This window comes from Diorhabda sublineata, chromosome 8, assembly GCF_026230105.1.
Source record: "Diorhabda sublineata isolate icDioSubl1.1 chromosome 8, icDioSubl1.1, whole genome shotgun sequence".
NCBI lineage: Eukaryota > Metazoa > Arthropoda > Insecta > Coleoptera > Chrysomelidae > Diorhabda > Diorhabda sublineata.
Genome location: NC_079481.1, coordinates 32,832,228 through 32,850,942, shown reverse-complemented (window position 1 = coordinate 32,850,942; position 18,715 = coordinate 32,832,228). Strand labels below are relative to the sequence as shown.

The window sequence follows — 18,715 nt, the reverse complement described above, 5'->3', positions numbered from 1 at the left end:
AATTGTTTTTCTTTTCGTTCTTTTCGATGATAAATTCATTAAAATCGTTAAAATCTCTTTTAATTCCGATAGATTAGGATCGAATTGTTTTTCTTTTCGTTCTTTTCGATGATAAATTCATTAAAATCGTTAAAATCTGTTTTAATTCCGATAGATTAGGATCGAATTGTTTTTCTTTTCGTTCTTTTCGATGATAAATTCATTAAAATCGTTAAAATCTGTTTTAATTCCGATAGATTAGGATCGAATTGTTTTTCTTTTCGTTCTTTTCGATGATAAATTCATTAAAATCGTTAAAATCTGTTTTAATTCCGATAGATTAGGATCGAATTGTTTTTCTTTTCGTTCTTTTCGATGATAAATTCATTAAAATCGTTAAAATCTGTTTTAATTCCGATAGATTAGGATCGAATTGTTTTTTCTTTTCGTTCTTTTCGATGATAAATTCATTAAAATCGTTAAAATCTCTTTTAATTCCGATAGATTAGGATCGAATTGTTTTTCTTTTCGTTCTTTTCGATGATAAATTCATTAAAATCGTTAAAATCTGTTTTAATTCCGATAGATTAGGATCGAATTGTTTTTCTTTTCGTTCTTTTCGACGATAAGTTCATTAAAATCGTTAAAATCTGTTTTAATTCCGATAGATTAGGATCGAATTGTTTTTCTTTTCGTTCTTTTCGATGATAAATTCATTAAAATCGTTAAAATCTCTTTTAATTCCGATAGATTAGGATCGAATTGTTTTTCTTTTCGTTCTTTTCGACGATAAGTTCATTAAAATCGTTAAAATCTGTTTTAATTCCGATAGATTAGGATCGAATTGTTTTTCTTTTCGTTCTTTTCGATGATAAATTCATTAAAATCGTTAAAATCTGTTTTAATTCCGATAGATTAGGATCGAATTGTTTTTCTTTTCGTTCTTTTCGACGATAAGTTCATTAAAATCGTTAAAATCTGTTTTAATTCCGATAGATTAGGATCGAATTGTTTTTTCTTTTCGTTCTTTTCGATGATAAATTCATTAAAATCGTTAAAATCTCTTTTAATTCCGATAGATTAGGATCGAATTGTTTTTCTTTTCGTTCTTTTCGATGATAAATTCATTAAAATCGTTAAAATCTGTTTTAATTCCGATAGATTAGGATCGAATTGTTTTTCTTTTCGTTCTTTTCGACGATAAGTTCATTAAAATCGTTAAAATCTGTTTTAATTCCGATAGATTAGGATCGAATTGTTTTTCTTTTCGTTCTTTTCGATGATAAATTCATTAAAATCGTTAAAATCTGTTTTAATTCCGATAGATTAGGATCGAATTGTTTTTCTTTTCGTTCTTTTCGACGATAAGTTCATTAAAATCGTTAAAATCTGTTTTAATTCCGATAGATTAGGATCGAATTGTTTTTTCTTTTCGTTCTTTTCGATGATAAATTCATTAAAATCGTTAAAATCTCTTTTAATTCCGATAGATTAGGATCGAATTGTTTTTCTTTTCGTTCTTTTCGATGATAAATTCATTAAAATCGTTAAAATCTGTTTTAATTCCGATAGATTAGGATCGAATTGTTTTTTCTTTTCGTTCTTTTCGATGATAAATTCATTAAAATCGTTAAAATCTCTTTTAATTCCGATAGATTAGGATCGAATTGTTTTTTCTTTTCGTTCTTTTCGATGATAAATTCATTAAAATCGTTAAAATCTCTTTTAATTCCGATAGATTAGGATCGAATTGTTTTTCTTTTCGTTCTTTTCGATGATAAATTCATTAAAATCGTTAAAATCTGTTTTAATTCCGATAGATTAGGATCGAATTGTTTTTTCTTTTCGTTCTTTTCGACGATAAATTCATTAAAATCGTTAAAATCTGTTTTAATTCCGATAGATTAGGATCGAATTGTTTTTCTTTTCGTTCTTTTCGATGATAAATTCATTAAAATCGTTAAAATCTCTTTTAATTCCGATAGATTAGGATCGAATTGTTTTTCTTTTCGTTCTTTTCGACGATAAATTCATTAAAATCGTTAAAATCTGTTTTAATTCCGATAGATTAGGATCGAATTGTTTTTCTTTTCGTTCTTTTCGATGATAAATTCATTAAAATCGTTAAAATCTCTTTTAATTCCGATAGATTAGGATCGAATTGTTTTTCTTTTCGTTCTTTTCGATGATAAATTCATTAAAATCGTTAAAATCTCTTTTAATTCCGATAGATTAGGATCGAATTGTTTTTCTTTTCGTTCTTTTCGATGATAAATTCATTAAAATCGTTAAAATCTGTTTTAATTCCGATAGATTAGGATCGAATTGTTTTTCTTTTCGTTCTTTTCGATGATAAATTCATTAAAATCGTTAAAATCTCTTTTAATTCCGATAGATTAGGATCGAATTGTTTTTCTTTTCGTTCTTTTCGACGATAAATTCATTAAAATCGTTAAAATCTGTTTTAATTCCGATAGATTAGGATCGAATTGTTTTTCTTTTCGTTCTTTTCGATGATAAATTCATTAAAATCGTTAAAATCTCTTTTAATTCCGATAGATTAGGATCGAATTGTTTTTCTTTTCGTTCTTTTCGATGATAAATTCATTAAAATCGTTAAAATCTCTTTTAATTCCGATAGATTAGGATCGAATTGTTTTTCTTTTCGTTCTTTTCGACGATAAATTCATTAAAATCGTTAAAATCTGTTTTAATTCCGATAGATTAGGATCGAATTGTTTTTCTTTTCGTTCTTTTCGATGATAAATTCATTAAAATCGTTAAAATCTGTTTTAATTCCGATAGATTAGGATCGAATTGTTTTTCTTTTCGTTCTTTTCGATGATAAATTCATTAAAATCGTTAAAATCTCTTTTAATTCCGATAGATTAGGATCGAATTGTTTTTCTTTTCGTTCTTTTCGACGATAAATTCATTAAAATCGTTAAAATCTGTTTTAATTCCGATAGATTAGGATCGAATTGTTTTTCTTTTCGTTCTTTTCGATGATAAATTCATTAAAATCGTTAAAATCTCTTTTAATTCCGATAGATTAGGATCGAATTGTTTTTTCTTTTCGTTCTTTTCGATGATAAATTCATTAAAATCGTTAAAATCTGTTTTAATTCCGATAGATTAGGATCGAATTGTTTTTTCTTTTCGTTCTTTTCGATGATAAATTCATTAAAATCGTTAAAATCTGTTTTAATTCCGATAGATTAGGATCGAATTGTTTTTTCTTTTCGTTCTTTTCGACGATAAATTCATTAAAATCGTTAAAATCTGTTTTAATTCCGATAGATTAGGATCGAATTGTTTTTTCTTTTCGTTCTTTTCGACGATAAATTCATTAAAATCGTTAAAATCTCTTTTAATTCCGATAGATTAGGATCGAATTGTTTTTTCTTTTCGTTCTTTTCGATGATAAATTCATTAAAATCGTTAAAATCTGTTTTAATTCCGATAGATTAGGATCGAATTGTTTTTCTTTTCGTTCTTTTCGACGATAAGTTCATTAAAATCGTTAAAATCTGTTTTAATTCCGATAGATTAGGATCGAATTGTTTTTCTTTTCGTTCTTTTCGATGATAAATTCATTAAAATCGTTAAAATCTCTTTTAATTCCGATAGATTAGGATCGAATTGTTTTTTCTTTTCGTTCTTTTCGATGATAAATTCATTAAAATCGTTAAAATCTGTTTTAATTCCGATAGATTAGGATCGAATTGTTTTTCTTTTCGTTCTTTTCGATGATAAATTCATTAAAATCGTTAAAATCTGTTTTAATTCCGATAGATTAGGATCGAATTGTTTTTCTTTTCGTTCTTTTCGACGATAAATTCATTAAAATCGTTAAAATCTGTTTTAATTCCGATAGATTAGGATCGAATTGTTTTTCTTTTCGTTCTTTTCGATGATAAATTCATTAAAATCGTTAAAATCTGTTTTAATTCCGATAGATTAGGATCGAATTGTTTTTCTTTTCGTTCTTTTCGATGATAAATTCATTAAAATCGTTAAAATCTGTTTTAATTCCGATAGATTAGGATCGAATTGTTTTTCTTTTCGTTCTTTTCGATGATAAATTCATTAAAATCGTTAAAATCTGTTTTAATTCCGATAGATTAGGATCGAATTGTTTTTCTTTTCGTTCTTTTCGATGATAAATTCATTAAAATCGTTAAAATCTGTTTTAATTCCGATAGATTAGGATCGAATTGTTTTTCTTTTCGTTCTTTTCGATGATAAATTCATTAAAATCGTTAAAATCTCTTTTAATTCCGATAGATTAGGATCGAATTGTTTTTTCTTTTCGTTCTTTTCGACGATAAATTCATTAAAATCGTTAAAATCTGTTTTAATTCCGATAGATTAGGATCGAATTGTTTTTCTTTTCGTTCTTTTCGATGATAAATTCATTAAAATCGTTAAAATCTCTTTTAATTCCGATAGATTAGGATCGAATTGTTTTTTCTTTTCGTTCTTTTCGACGATAAATTCATTAAAATCGTTAAAATCTGTTTTAATTCCGATAGATTAGGATCGAATTGTTTTTCTTTTCGTTCTTTTCGATGATAAATTCATTAAAATCGTTAAAATCTCTTTTAATTCCGATAGATTAGGATCGAATTGTTTTTTCTTTTCGTTCTTTTCGACGATAAATTCATTAAAATCGTTAAAATCTGTTTTAATTCCGATAGATTAGGATCGAATTGTTTTTCTTTTCGTTCTTTTCGATGATAAATTCATTAAAATCGTTAAAATCTCTTTTAATTCCGATAGATTAGGATCGAATTGTTTTTTCTTTTCGTTCTTTTCGATGATAAATTCATTAAAATCGTTAAAATCTCTTTTAATTCCGATAGATTAGGATCGAATTGTTTTTTCTTTTCGTTCTTTTCGACGATAAATTCATTAAAATCGTTAAAATCTGTTTTAATACCGATAGATTAGGATCGAATTGTTATTTCCTTTTGTTAAATTTCTTATTTAAAATAGCTGTATACTAAATCCACTTTGATATCAAAGAAAAAACACAATTAAGTAATTTTTCAATAAAAGTTCGTCCCAAGCTGTCCCGAGTTCAGTAGAAGTTACTTTGTTTTCTTGAATTATTGTTTGAAACTTTTATTAAGCCATTCACCCTCGAGGCCGACAATACCGATTACGTTTAACAAAAATTTTGTTTAAAAGGGATTTCTGTTAAACACGAAATGTCCTTTTCAAATTCCACTCAATATAATGACGCTGATTAGGAGGTAGCTCGTTAAAAAAATTATTTTCCAACGTTTCGAATACAAATCCAGATATTTTGTTATGATTCTTTCAAATATCATTTAATAGTACGGTGACATAATAAAGAAAACATAAAAAAAATTATTTATTTTTCGACGCATTCTCCTTTTATCTCCATACATCTTTTCCAGCGATGTTCATGAGTTCGATACACTTTTCATAATAAAAAACGTCAAGCTCCTCGAAATTTAAATTAACTCCCGACATCACATCTTCATTGTTAGAAAATCCTTGACCATTGAGCCATTTTTTTCAAGTCTGCGAACAGAAAATAACCGGTGGGAGGTAAATCTGGCAAATAGGACGCATGAGGTACCAATTCGAACTTTAATTCATTAATTTTGACCAGTGATGTTTGAGCTTGATGAAACAACACTTTCTTCTTGGTCAAATACTCTGTTTTTGCTTGATTTCTTCGCTCAAACGTTGCAATTAGATCTCATAATGCGACGCCATGACCTTGCCTGCAGATGGATCTATCTTTGGAGTTTTTTGGAGCCGGTTCTCCCTTTCCAGTTCATTGTTTTGATGGTTCTTTTGTTTGTTTTGTTCAATGCTTATGAAACGGAGCTTCATGTCTACGAAACATTACCAAACAGTCGAAATTTTGATGTCAACTGTCACTATATCGATAAAGCTACTACCCAAATCCGGAATATCAGCTACATAACTAATTTTCTTGGATCAGGAACTGTGATAACACTTTCAGTCGACGTTCATCCAGTGCCGCTTTGTGGAATAGTCACCTCAACACTGAAAAGTTTCTCCCAAAGTAAAATCTAATTCTGTAAGAAGTACCAGATCAGAACCATCGTCGTAATCAATAATTAGAATGTCAGAATTGGAATGTTTTTGTTTAATAAAGAAAAATAATACCAAGAAATGTGTTTTGCTGATTTTTATATTAATGTTAGTGGCTAATCCATACGATTGTCGGAAACTGTTTTTTCTGACTCGCCTAGAACATTGCGTACCCGTCCGAAAAAAACATTACGTGCTTTCCGGACTTATTACGTAATTTTTAATTCACAATTGATGCTTTGGAATTGTGAACAAACTCTGTAAACTTATTGAAACGATATCGGTACCTCGCAGGTCGAGATCTTCGTGTTCAGAGACCTCTAGCGAACGTACACGGGGCTCCAGAAGACGACGTTATAAATCATCCACCCCAGGTACCTTAAAGTTTGTCGCCGTTATGGTATTCGTGTTCAATAACCTCGACAACACCAGGATGTGTAGTTTTAATTTCAAAAACGAATTTCCACTAACGTAGACGACGTAAATATCGGCCACTCTGGGCACCAGGTACCTCGTAGACCTTTTGTTATGATATTTGTCTTCTAGCGATAAAATTAAACTCGTTTCCGGTACTATTTTTACAGTTTGTAAGCATTTTTATATTTTAATTCGAATTTCGCGCTCTAGAAAGGGAATCTTGAGAGGTTATGTTGGTAACACTGATCGAGACTTGGATAAGACAGATGTAAACACGATAAAAATGAAGTTAAACTTTTCCTAATGCATTTTCACACTGGAGAAATGCAATTTTTGTTTTAGCCGAGGAAAATGTCAATATTTGCTACGTATCATGTTTGAAATCATCAATTTTCATCGTTATCATTATCAAACAACACATGTAGCAGTTATCTATATAACAAAACTTTTAATATACTTTTATTGATTTGTGCGATAAAGGAAAAACAACTTTTGTGTTTTGTTTTTTAAGTTTTGTGTACTTTCCTCTGATAACATATGTCTCGCACTAAAACATGTGTATATCGAACAATAAAACGGGTGTCGTAGTAAAAGTTTATCGATTTTATATATAATGGATTCTTTTTTCCTATTGAAACCATTAAATTTCACTTGTTACATTTATAGCGGTAGTTGTTTATCATTGTTGTGGGATCGTGCAGATTTTGAGAATTTCACGTATTCAAAAGTAACAAATTTAATATATATGATAGCACAGATTTTTTACAATAATTTTTTAAAAAATCATGAACAGAACTATTAGCAATTACAGTTTTTTATTGATGTCAATGTTCTTCTTCTTTTTCCTTTTTTCGCGGCAACCTCGTACTTGCGTTCGAGCTGTCAAATATGCTGCGTTCGAGATATTCAACACTAACAATCATCAAATGGTTTTTAATGATATTATTCACGGGAATAAAATGTACGATACGAATTGCGGCGTGTAGAATACTATATTCGATCCACAATCAATGCGGCGATTGTAGCTAATTCACAAACTAATATTTCACACAATCATTCATGTCTTTTCAATGTTGGCACTGTTGGATGTAACCTACAAAGTTGTGGCTTCTTCTCTAGAACCTTTCCAGCGTTAAAATATTCATAGCTCCATAAATTTTCCCGGCTATGTCCAATTAGTTCGAAAATCTTTGACCAACGTGCAATTTTTTCAAGTCTAGGAACAGAAAATAGTCCGAGGGGTCTAAATGCTGTCGATTTTGCTTCTTCGTTGGAAAAAGTTTGCATAATACTAGCCGTTAGTAGTTTTTTAAGATTATCCCACCTGCGTGTGGGTGTTTTGATCATCCAGTACCGCTTCGTGGATTTTCTTCAACAATTCCGGAGTAGTCACCTCATTTGGTGGTCTTCGCGGGTCGTACGGCCTCGTTCAACTTTGCTACTCAATATTTTACTGTTGATAAAAAAGAAGAAGAAGAAAGAATGCGTTCACTCAAGATTATCCGACGCACATCCCCAAAAACCGACGCCATAACCTCGATTGCATTCAATCCGTTGTTTTGATTTTTCTTTTGTTCCGGGCGTGAAGTGATCGGCCCATGCATCAAAGGGCCCATCTTGTCGTTGTTGTTTTTGTTTTGATCATCCAGTACCGCCTCGTGGATGTTCTTCAACAATTCCGAAGTAGTCACCTCATTTGGTGGTTGGTGGTCTTCGCGGGTCGTACGGCCTCGTTCGAACTTTGTTACTCAATATTTTACTGTTGATAAAAAAGAAGAAGAAGAAAAAATGCGTTCACTCAAGATTATCCGACGCGCATCCCCAAAAACCGACGCCATAACCTCGATTGCAGGTGGAATCGTCTCTGCCTTCTTTTGGAGCCGTTTCAATCCGTTGTTTTGATTTTTCATTTGTACCAAGTGTGAAGTGATCGACCCATCCATCCAAGGACCCATCTTGTCGTTGCTGTTTTTGTTTTGATCATCCAGTACCGCCTTGTGGATTTTCTCAACAATTCCGGAGTAGTCACCTCATTTGGTGGTCTTCGCGGGTCGTACGGCCTCGTTCAAACTTTGCTACTCAATATTTTACTGTTGATAAAAAAGAAGAAGAAGAAAGAATGCGTTCACTCAAGATTATCCGACGCGCATCCCCAAAAACCGACGCCATAACCTCGATTGCAGGTGGAATGGTCTCTGCCTTCTTTTGGAGCCGTTTCAATCCGTTGTTTTGATTTTTTATTTGTACCAAGTGTGAAGTGATCGACCCATCCATCCAAGGACCCATCTTGTCGTTGCTGTTTTTGTTTTGATCATCCAGTACCGCTTCGTGGATTTTCTTCAACAATTCCGGAGTAGTCACCTCATTTGGTGGTCTTCGCGGGTCGTACGGCCTCGTTCAAACTTTGCTACTCAATATTTTACTGTTGATAAAAAAGAAGAAGAAGAAAGAATGCGTTCACTCAAGATTATCCGACGCACATCCCCAAAAACCGACGCCGTAACCTCGATTGCAGGTAGAATGGTCTCTGCCTTCTTTTGGAGCCGTTTCAATCCGTTGTTTTGATTTTTTATTTGTACCAAGTGTGAAGTGATCGACCCATCCATCCAAGGACCCATCATGTCTTTGCTCTTTTTGTTTTGATCATCCAGTACCGCCTCGTGGATTTTCTTCAACAATTCCGGAGTAGTCACCTCATTTGGTGGTCTTCGCGGGTCGTACGGCCTCGTTCGAACTTTGTTACTCAATATTTTACTGTTGATAAAAAAGAAGAAGAAGAAAAAATGCGTTCACTCAAGATTATCCGACGCGCATCCCCAAAAACCGACGCCATAACCTCGATTGCAGGTGGAATCGTCTCTGCCTTCTTTTGGAGCCGTTTCAATCCGTTGTTTTGATTTTTCATTTGTACCAAGTGTGAAGTGATCGACCCATCCATCCAAGGACCCATCTTGTCTTTGCTGTTTTTGTTTTGATCATCCAGTACCGCCTCGTGGATGTTCTTCAACAATTCCGGAGTAGTCACCTCAATTGGTGGTCTTCGCGGGTCGTACGGCCTCGTTCAAACTTTGCTACTCAATATTTTACTGTTGATAAAAAAGAAGAAGAAGAAAGAATGCGTTCACTCAAGATTATCCGACGCACATCCCCAAAAACCGACGCCGTAACCTCGATTGCAGGTAGAATGGTCTCTGCCTTCTTTTGGAGCCGTTTCAATCCGTTGTTTTGATTTTTTATTTGTACCAAGTGTGAAGTGATCGACCCATCCATCCAAGGACCCATCATGTCTTTGCTCTTTTTGTTTTGATCATCCAGTACCGCCTCGTGGATTTTCTTCAACAATTCCGGAGTAGTCACCTCATTTGGTGGTCTTCGCGGGTCGTACGGCCTCGTTCGAACTTTGTTACTCAATATTTTACTGTTGATAAAAAAGAAGAAGAAGAAAAAATGCGTTCACTCAAGATTATCCGACGCGCATCCCCAAAAACCGACGCCATAACCTCGATTGCAGGTGGAATCGTCTCTGCCTTCTTTTGGAGCCGTTTCAATCCGTTGTTTTGATTTTTCATTTGTACCAAGTGTGAAGTGATCGACCCATCCATCCAAGGACCCATCTTGTCTTTGCTGTTTTTGTTTTGATCATCCAGTACCGCCTCGTGGATTTTCTTCAACAATTCCGGAGTAGTCACCTCATTTGGTGGTCTTCACGGGTCGTACGGCCTCGTTCAACTTTGCTACTCAATATTTTACTGTTGATAAAAAAGAAGAAGAAGAAAGAATGCGTTCACTCAAGATTATCCGACGCACATCCCCAAAAACCGACGCCATAACCTCGATTGCATTCAATCCGTTGTTTTGATTTTTCTTTTGTTCCGGGCGTGAAGTGATCGGCCCATGCATCAAAGGGCCCATCTTGTCGTTGTTGTTTTTGTTTTGATCATCCAGTACCGCCTCGTGGATGTTCTTCAACAATTCCGAAGTAGTCACCTCATTTGGTGGTTGGTGGTCTTCGCGGGTCGTACGGCCTCGTTCAAACTTTGCTACTCAATATTTTATTTTATTATAAGTTTGATTCTTGTTGATCTACTTAAATTTTCAATATAAACATTCTTTTATAATCGTTTATTATGTTACAACGTAGTTATTTTTATAATTTCAACCCGCTGGAAACGGCAGAATCCTTTGTTATTTTGTCCCTTTTATCGTATTTCATGCTTCTTGTAGAATAACTTTTAATTATAATAAACAATATTCTCTCTATTTTCACCCAAATTCAATGAATTGAAACCAAAAAAAACTTCATTATTAATAGTATTTCTTTTACAAAAAAAAAAAAACGTTTCCTAGTTCATTCATATTTAACTAAAATATGAAAAAACATTATTATAAATATAATTTCTTACATTTTTCACGTATCATTCCAGTTGCCAATTCGTTCGTCAATTATTTACGATGCATTTCATGTGGTAAAGCCTCTTCGACGATTAATTTCTAAGGCGATCAAAACGAAAATAGAAAAACACCTAGTGACACATATTCTCTTACCTTTAGACCATGCCGTACGAAAATCGGCAGTTGAGGAAGATCGTGTTTGAAAATGTTCGCAATTCGCGGGAAAATAGGCAACCTTCGATCACATCTCCGTGGCCGTACACTCGGTGGGCGCGAAGCGAAATGGGCGCTACGTTGGAAACAGGTGCGACGCGCAATCGCATTACGAAACGGATCATTGATTGGCGTCTTGAGACCCCTCGGGCCCCCACTTGTGTAACATTGTTTACGCACAATCCTTTTTACTTCGTCAGTTGGATGTCGATGGAGTCGTCGGAAAAATTGCGTTTTTTTTTTCCAAATAAAGTTTTAATTAAGAGCTACGGTGGTACAGCCACCTCTTATTTTATAAAGGAAAGCGGATAAAAATTACCATTCACATTCGTAGTAAACGAAAACTTTCATTTTGTTTGATTAAAGATACAAATAAGCGGCGGATTTAACGAAACAGTCACTTTCCACAACTTGACAACACATATTAATACTTCCACCATGTTTTTAATCCCATCTGTCAAAAATATGACAGAACATGTTACTAATACTACGTATAATAAAAACAATTGAATAGACAAGTACAAAATAGTCAAACCAGGCAAGAAATGAGTCCTGATAAAGTTCTGTGTATCCACAGGCAAACTCTGCGAAAACAGAGTCAGATTCTAAGCTGTCAAGCATAACCTAACCTAACAAATAAAGGAGATGACCTAGTGTGCGAAAACTTCAGAGCAATCTTCAAATCATTTGGAAATATATACATGAATCGTAGAAAAAAATCTGAAAGAAAAACAGATTCCATCCTAATTCAATAAGATTATTCTGCAACAACTGAAGTATTTAGGTGTGGGCCATAACTTGTAGATGGCGTCACGTATTCTAGTTTATATGTTATTTGTCAAAACGTCAATATCAAATTCTGAGCGTAACATGGCGGCGGTTTGTTGCTCTTTTTCAAGTTTCACGTCATGTTTGCCAGTTTTTCTATTTAAAAGTTAAATAATACTTCGTATTTTTGTTGTAATAACCTCAGAAATACATTGATGAGAAACTGGAGGGGAAGCAAAAAAGAAACAGAACGATAGATGGCAGATACATATTAGGGAGCTAAATAGAAAGGAAAATGGAAGAGATGGAAGAATTACATATTAAATTCATCGATTTGAGAACTGCATTCGACTCAATAGATAAATACCAGAGATAATAGAAGGAATATATGGGAACGTAAAAGGGAAAGACAGAATAAGATCGACGGAATCTAGGATGGCGATGAGGATAAAACAAGGAAGTAGTCTTAATCTTCTTTTATTTATATTTGTCATTAAACGTTTCAAACGTTGAATTTGAAAAAGAAGAGACCAATCATAGTTTTCGACACTTCTATACGTCATGAATATGACATAATACATCACTCAATATCTCGTGTAACTGTCACACAGATGGCACTGCCATTGTCATGACTTGACGTTTATGAGGTACCAACTTTCAAATTTTATGACATTTCGATTCGTTAGAAAAAATTGACAGTCGTTTAGTGAAGCTATTTTTCAAAACATTGGAATTAAAATAATTTCGTTTGTTAATTTATCATTGCTTTTGATCAAAAACATATTGTACAAGCTCAGAAATGGCTTGAAAATGATGGCGAACGTTCTGGTCGTCCAATTAAGGTGGTTACTCCAGCAAACATCGATAAAGTCCACATATTGGTCAAATTTAATCGTAAATGAAAAACTACAACGTGTTGATGATTCAGGGCAGTGTTTGATCATGTTTATATGAAATAAATCAGATTTTTTTGCATCGATACGTGACAAGTGATTAATCACTTCACTCTGGAATCAAAACGATCATCATTTGGGTGGACTGCAGTCGGTGAACCACGTCCGAAGCGTCCAAAAGCACAACAGTCAATTGGGAAGGTTATGGCTTCAGTGTTTTGGAATAGATAACCAATAGTGAATACTACATAGTGTTTTTGGATCGTTTAAATGCAAAAATCAAGGAAAAACGGCCTCATATGTCGAAGAAAACACCGGTTCAAAAGTCGATGGTTAAATTGAACAAACTACACTTCGCAATTGCTTCCTCAACCACCGTATTGACCAGATCTGACACCCGGTGACTACAAAAGACAAATCCTTCTACAAGCACGGCCTCGAGAAGTTAGATAAGCGTAGGAATGATTGTTTTGTGTTTTTCTATAGTTATTTATTGAATGATGTGTTAACTTTCGAAAAATATTTAATATGAATCTGTTTCTCGATTATTTTTAAACGCCGACATCCACTAAATTCGTCTACGAGTTCATTTTCTTAAAGTTACATCAATTATTCTTCAAAACTGTCGCTCGGTTTCACTACGAAACTACATTCGAATCTTCTTCCGTACATCTCTAATTTGAGGTCGCGTCAGTTTGGTTTACAGCCAAATTAGAATTTACATTTTAAATTTGGGGGATTTGCTTAATAATGAAATGTTCTTGAAACGTGTGTGGATTTCAAAAGTGTTTTATATCTGAATAAAAAAAATTAACGACCAATATCAATCAATTAAAGATATTTTTCAGTAGTTGGTGGGAATTTCGATAAAAAAAACTAGTAGACGAGATTTAGTTACAGTAGAATAATTATTAGTTACACTAATTTACGAAATTTAAGCTTTTTTTTCCGTTGCCGCGACTTTTGTTGTTAATAATTTTCTCTTCTTCTCTTTTTCAATTGAAATCGCGGAAGGTTCCGTACACAAAATGGTGGCACTTTGTTTAGAGAAAGAAGATGAAGAAAACCCCATAAAATGACATATGCGACAAAGATGGTTGTATTTATATTGAATTTTTAGTAAATCTTATCGAACATGGAATCGCCATATTTTTAAAAAAAATATATTAAAGCAAAATTAATGAAATCCATTTTATCATTAAGGGTTGCTGTACCTAGGGCGGCAGCAAGCCTAATTCCGTCACTGTTTGTGTCTCTTATCGTATAATCAGGAAGATGTTTAATTCAAAATAACATCTTTTCTAAGTTAGTAAGTTTACTTTATAAACTTTATATATTGACAAAGTATATGAGAAAATTCCCCATTTCTTGACGAGAAAACTAGACGGAAATTAACTTGTTTTCCCAGCCAAATGTCATTTGCTTGAAGGAGAATAGAGGTGGGCACAGTCCAAACAATGAGTCATCATTACATCCACACCGCGATCTAAAAGCGAAAGATTCGTTTCGAAAATTTACTTTCCATAAACTCGGTTTACAAAGTCTCTACACCGGTGAATAATTACGTTATCGCATGTTTATAATCAAAATATTCGTGGTAAATTGTTGACCGACTTTATTTTATGTGGAAATTGATAGTTTGCACATTTCTTAAAACAACTGTAATGGTCACGCAATCGAAATACTGTGGTAATACATTATTTTTTACTTAAAAGCTTAGTTAGATTTATTTTGAAAGCAACAAATCAAATTTGACTCACATCTATTAAAAATAAAAGTAAATTTCTAAATAATTACACATTTTTTATAACCTCCAAATCATATGGAAACTATACAGAAGACAGTTACCAAATACGTACTGCGTTCCAATATTTCTTTGCCTTGCCGCGTTCCTTAATAATAACTAGGGTTTCTGGAGACGTGTAAATTCTTGATTATAACGTTCATAATCGCTCTTTTGGAGGTTTTTGTTCCACCCTGTTTCAGTTCTAACAGCGCGAAGATAATGTTTGCTCTGTTTTGGACTCCTCCAACCAACGTTACCTCAGTTTTCCGGGCAGTCATTTCGCTTCAGCTCTAATTCTCCGACTGCCCTCGTATTTGTGCTTTCCTCAAGATTTAAAGCTTTTGTAAGAACGTCATAAGGGATTTTGAGATAAAAATATATTAGAAGATACCTGTTGGCATATAATAATAGAACCTGTTTAAAAAAAACCATAAAAGAAGGAAAAAATTTGTAATTGTAATTATTATCTTATTATTCTTACAATTTCTAAAGAATTAAAGTATTTCTTAAACTAAACTCTACACAACATTATTGTTATTCTTTCTGACTAACTATTACCCAAATAAATGATAATTAACAGTATTATTATTAGATAAGTTCGTTGTAGAGATCCTGAACATATGATGTCATTAAATTCATGCGAGGTTTGAAATTGTGCGTTCGTTAGTAAAGCACGTTCGTGAGCGCAGATTTCTAATTGTCTAATGTATCCTCCGACTCGGGAAACAATATTATTCACTTTGACACATGCGCATTTGAATATTTTTGTTTTGTTCACCACGAAATAACCTCTAACCGTCCTTCGTCACTTGTAAATAAAACAATCGTACATGTTTGCACGCCGAACAAAGTTGGTTCACTTGAATGATTCAGATTATATTTAGAATCAATTTAATATTATTATGTTCAAATTTATTATATTATTATTACAATTATTTATTGTAGTTTTTCAATAAATTTATTCTTTCAAATCTACTGTTGTTTCATTGTATAGCAAATATACCATCCAGTTTCTATTAGCAATTAAAGTTACTTTATTTCCCATTAAAACTATTACAATGTGACTAAACTACATCAAATTTTCTTTTATGTTAAAACGGACATTTTACTATTTGAAAAATGAGTAGTTTAACTCCTACACTTCATCTATCAAAAGGTTAAATAGCCATGGTCACGAAATATAAATCAACCGGAAGGGAGCACAATGTTGCCAAGTTAATATCAGTCATATATATCATCATGAATTGTAAAGTTATCTAATGTTACCGTTTTTTCGGTTTTGATTACTTATAGCTCAGCTGTTTTTGATTTTTAAAACGTGTTTAGGAAGTATTTTTATTATAATTATTTATTTTAATCTGCATCCGTATCTGCCTAGTTAAGAATTATAATAAAAACACGGTAATTTAGCGTTTTTGATAACACAGAATCCTCTTGATTATAAAAAAGCATCGCATTTCACAGAAAAATATATTTTTTCCGAATTATCGTCAAATTAGGATAACCTAACCTAACTAAAATAAGCCTAACCTAACCAGAAAATAGATCAGTTTCTCGGTCCGCTTAAAAACATGAAGAAACAGTCTCAATTCGAATGTAAATAAAAGTTGAATACATAAAAACCTGAGCAATTTGTTACTGTGTGCCTTTTTCCTATCCGTCCAAGCCCCCCTCCTCTTAAAAATAGGCCGCCCAAAGTAGAACGTTTCGTTTAAGTCATAAATTCAGGTCAAAAAACCGAAACAGAAGTCATACAATCGATAAATGGATTCTATGATCTCTAAAACGCTAAACAAACGTATTTCTATTTCATTATTCATTAAAACTGATTTAAAGGATGTAATACAATATTATTTTGATTTATTTTTATCCAATTTGGCAACATTGCCAGCAATTATGACCGTTACTGTTTAAGGTCTTGACTTCTAACTTATATAAATTGACCTTGAATATTTTCACTTACACTGCCGCCCATGCCACTGAGATGTTTGTATTTCTTTAGTCGTAAAAATTCCAATGCATAGTGAATTTTTTTATCATCGTTTAGAATTGATTTGATTTCAGTTTAAAATGTTACGACAATTCATAATAAAGAATATCACCGAAGATTTTAGTGTATTCATCATTTTTACTTATAAATAAATATTTGTAGTTTCTGTAAAAATTTTTTAAATGAAATTCTCTATTTATAACAATTGAGGATTCAGCTAAGCCCTTCTGAATGATCGACCCTGGTATTACAAGCGGCCGTACCGTCTTACAACAGTCTTTTTTTCATCTTGCATGCCCAACGCAAAAAACCAGGAGATATGATACACTCTACGGTCTACCCTTTATAATATGATACAATAAATGCTACACGTCAAATTGTGAACGACATATTATCATTTTGAGGTATACTGAAACCTTGAGCATAAGTCTGCGGCGATCAGGCCTTTAAAAGATTATATTTTTTATTGTTTATTGCCATATATTGATAACATTATAAAATACATTATTTAAATTAGTATAATAAATAAGGAAATACCTTATTTGTGTTATCTAATTATCAACTTTCTATTATTACTTAATTAGAGAAGGTATTCCAATTTGTCTTAATTCAATATCCATGAAATAACACAAAATGAAACAAACTTTTTAAGTTGAGATCTTTCCCGGAAATTTCAAGTTGCGTTTTATACAAACTTTGTCTACCTACTGTTGCTTTCATTTAGTTAATGAAAAGACAATTCAATTTCGGAATAATAAAATTTTCATGATTACCTACATGAAGTTTGTTTTAATTTAATCAAATATCAGTCTCTGTTAATAACTCTTTCTAATTTTAAGTTGTTTAATATCCTTTTTATTAGGTTTCTTCCAACCAAAAAACTGTCCTTGGTAAGGTGACGATTCTGCGCAATAGAGATTACTACTTCCGACCGGAAAGTTACTTGGGAATTGTTTGTGAACCGTTTCTGGGACGGTTTGGTAGCAACTACTATTGCAGAAAGGTGTACAGCCAGAGATTACGCAAAATATATCATTTAAACGCTAAAACCGTTCCAAGAATGGTCCAGATTGGCAAGTGTATACTAAGTTGCATACAATCATGATATGATAATAATTACATGAATTTTGGTTTATTTTAATTGATTATTGGTCACTACACCTAGGTTGAGTAGCTTTTCTCAACTCTAATTTCTTTATTTCCCTTTTAATAATTATAGTTGCATCCTTATCAATAATTATAATACCATTGTCTGTAATTGGAATGGACTTTGGTAAAACGTGTATGCTGTGTTGCTAGCTCTTCTGGCGCCATAATAATTACACGAGTTTTGTTATAATTTAGCGAATTATAAATCTCCATATTTTCCATAAGTAGCTCTACAAAATTGAAAGTCATTTATTTTATTTTCAATTCTCCAGCTTATCAGAAATTTTTAATTATCATACCGTTGTCTGTACTTGAAATGAGCTCTCATGAAACAAGTATGCTGTGTTGCGTGATATCCTAGGACGATAATATTACACGAATTTCGGTATAATTTAGCTAATTCTTAAGCTCTTTATTTTCTTTCAGTAATTTTCTAAATTTATTTACTTTATTAGTTTTTACATTTAAACTGCTGCATATTTTCAGTAATTTGTAATTATCATACGATTCTTGTATATAAAATGTATGTGTATGCTGTGCTGCAGCTCTACTGGCGTCAAAATAATCATACGAATTTTTTATGGTTTAGAGAATTATTAATTTCTACATTTTCCATAAGTAGCTCTACCAAATCGTGAGTTATTCATTTTATTTTCAATTCTATCTCTTTAAGAAATTTTTAATAATTACAGCGTTCTCTGTACTTGAAATTAATTGCTGTGTTGCGTGATATCCTGGCGCGATAATAATTACACACGAATTTGGTTATAACTTAGCTAATACTAAATCTCTTCATTCTCCCTCAATAATTTACCAAATTAATGTACTTTATTTGTTTTTTGTTTCATTTTAAACTGCTGTATATTTATCAGTAATTTGTAATTTTCATAAGATTCCTGTATGTGAAATAAGCTCTTGTATAACGTGTATTCTGTGTTGCTAGCTCTAATGGCGAGATAATTATTGAGCAAAATTGGACGTAATTTAGCGAATTATAAATCTTTGAATTTCCATTAATAACTTTTCTGAATT

The 18,715-nt window shown here is 32.4% G+C and overlaps 1 protein-coding gene across 1 annotated transcript in view; it reads right to left on the bottom strand.

Moving 5' to 3' along the window:
• LOC130448319 (uncharacterized) overlaps positions 1-11,143 on the bottom strand; it is a gene marked incomplete at its 3' end in the record, with an annotated part of 32,014 nt that extends 20,871 nt beyond the window's left edge. Inside the window, exon 1 of the mRNA XM_056785606.1 lies at positions 11,038-11,143. The remainder of the gene's footprint in view (positions 1-11,037) is intronic.
• Between the last annotated feature and the right edge of the window lie 7,572 nt (positions 11,144-18,715).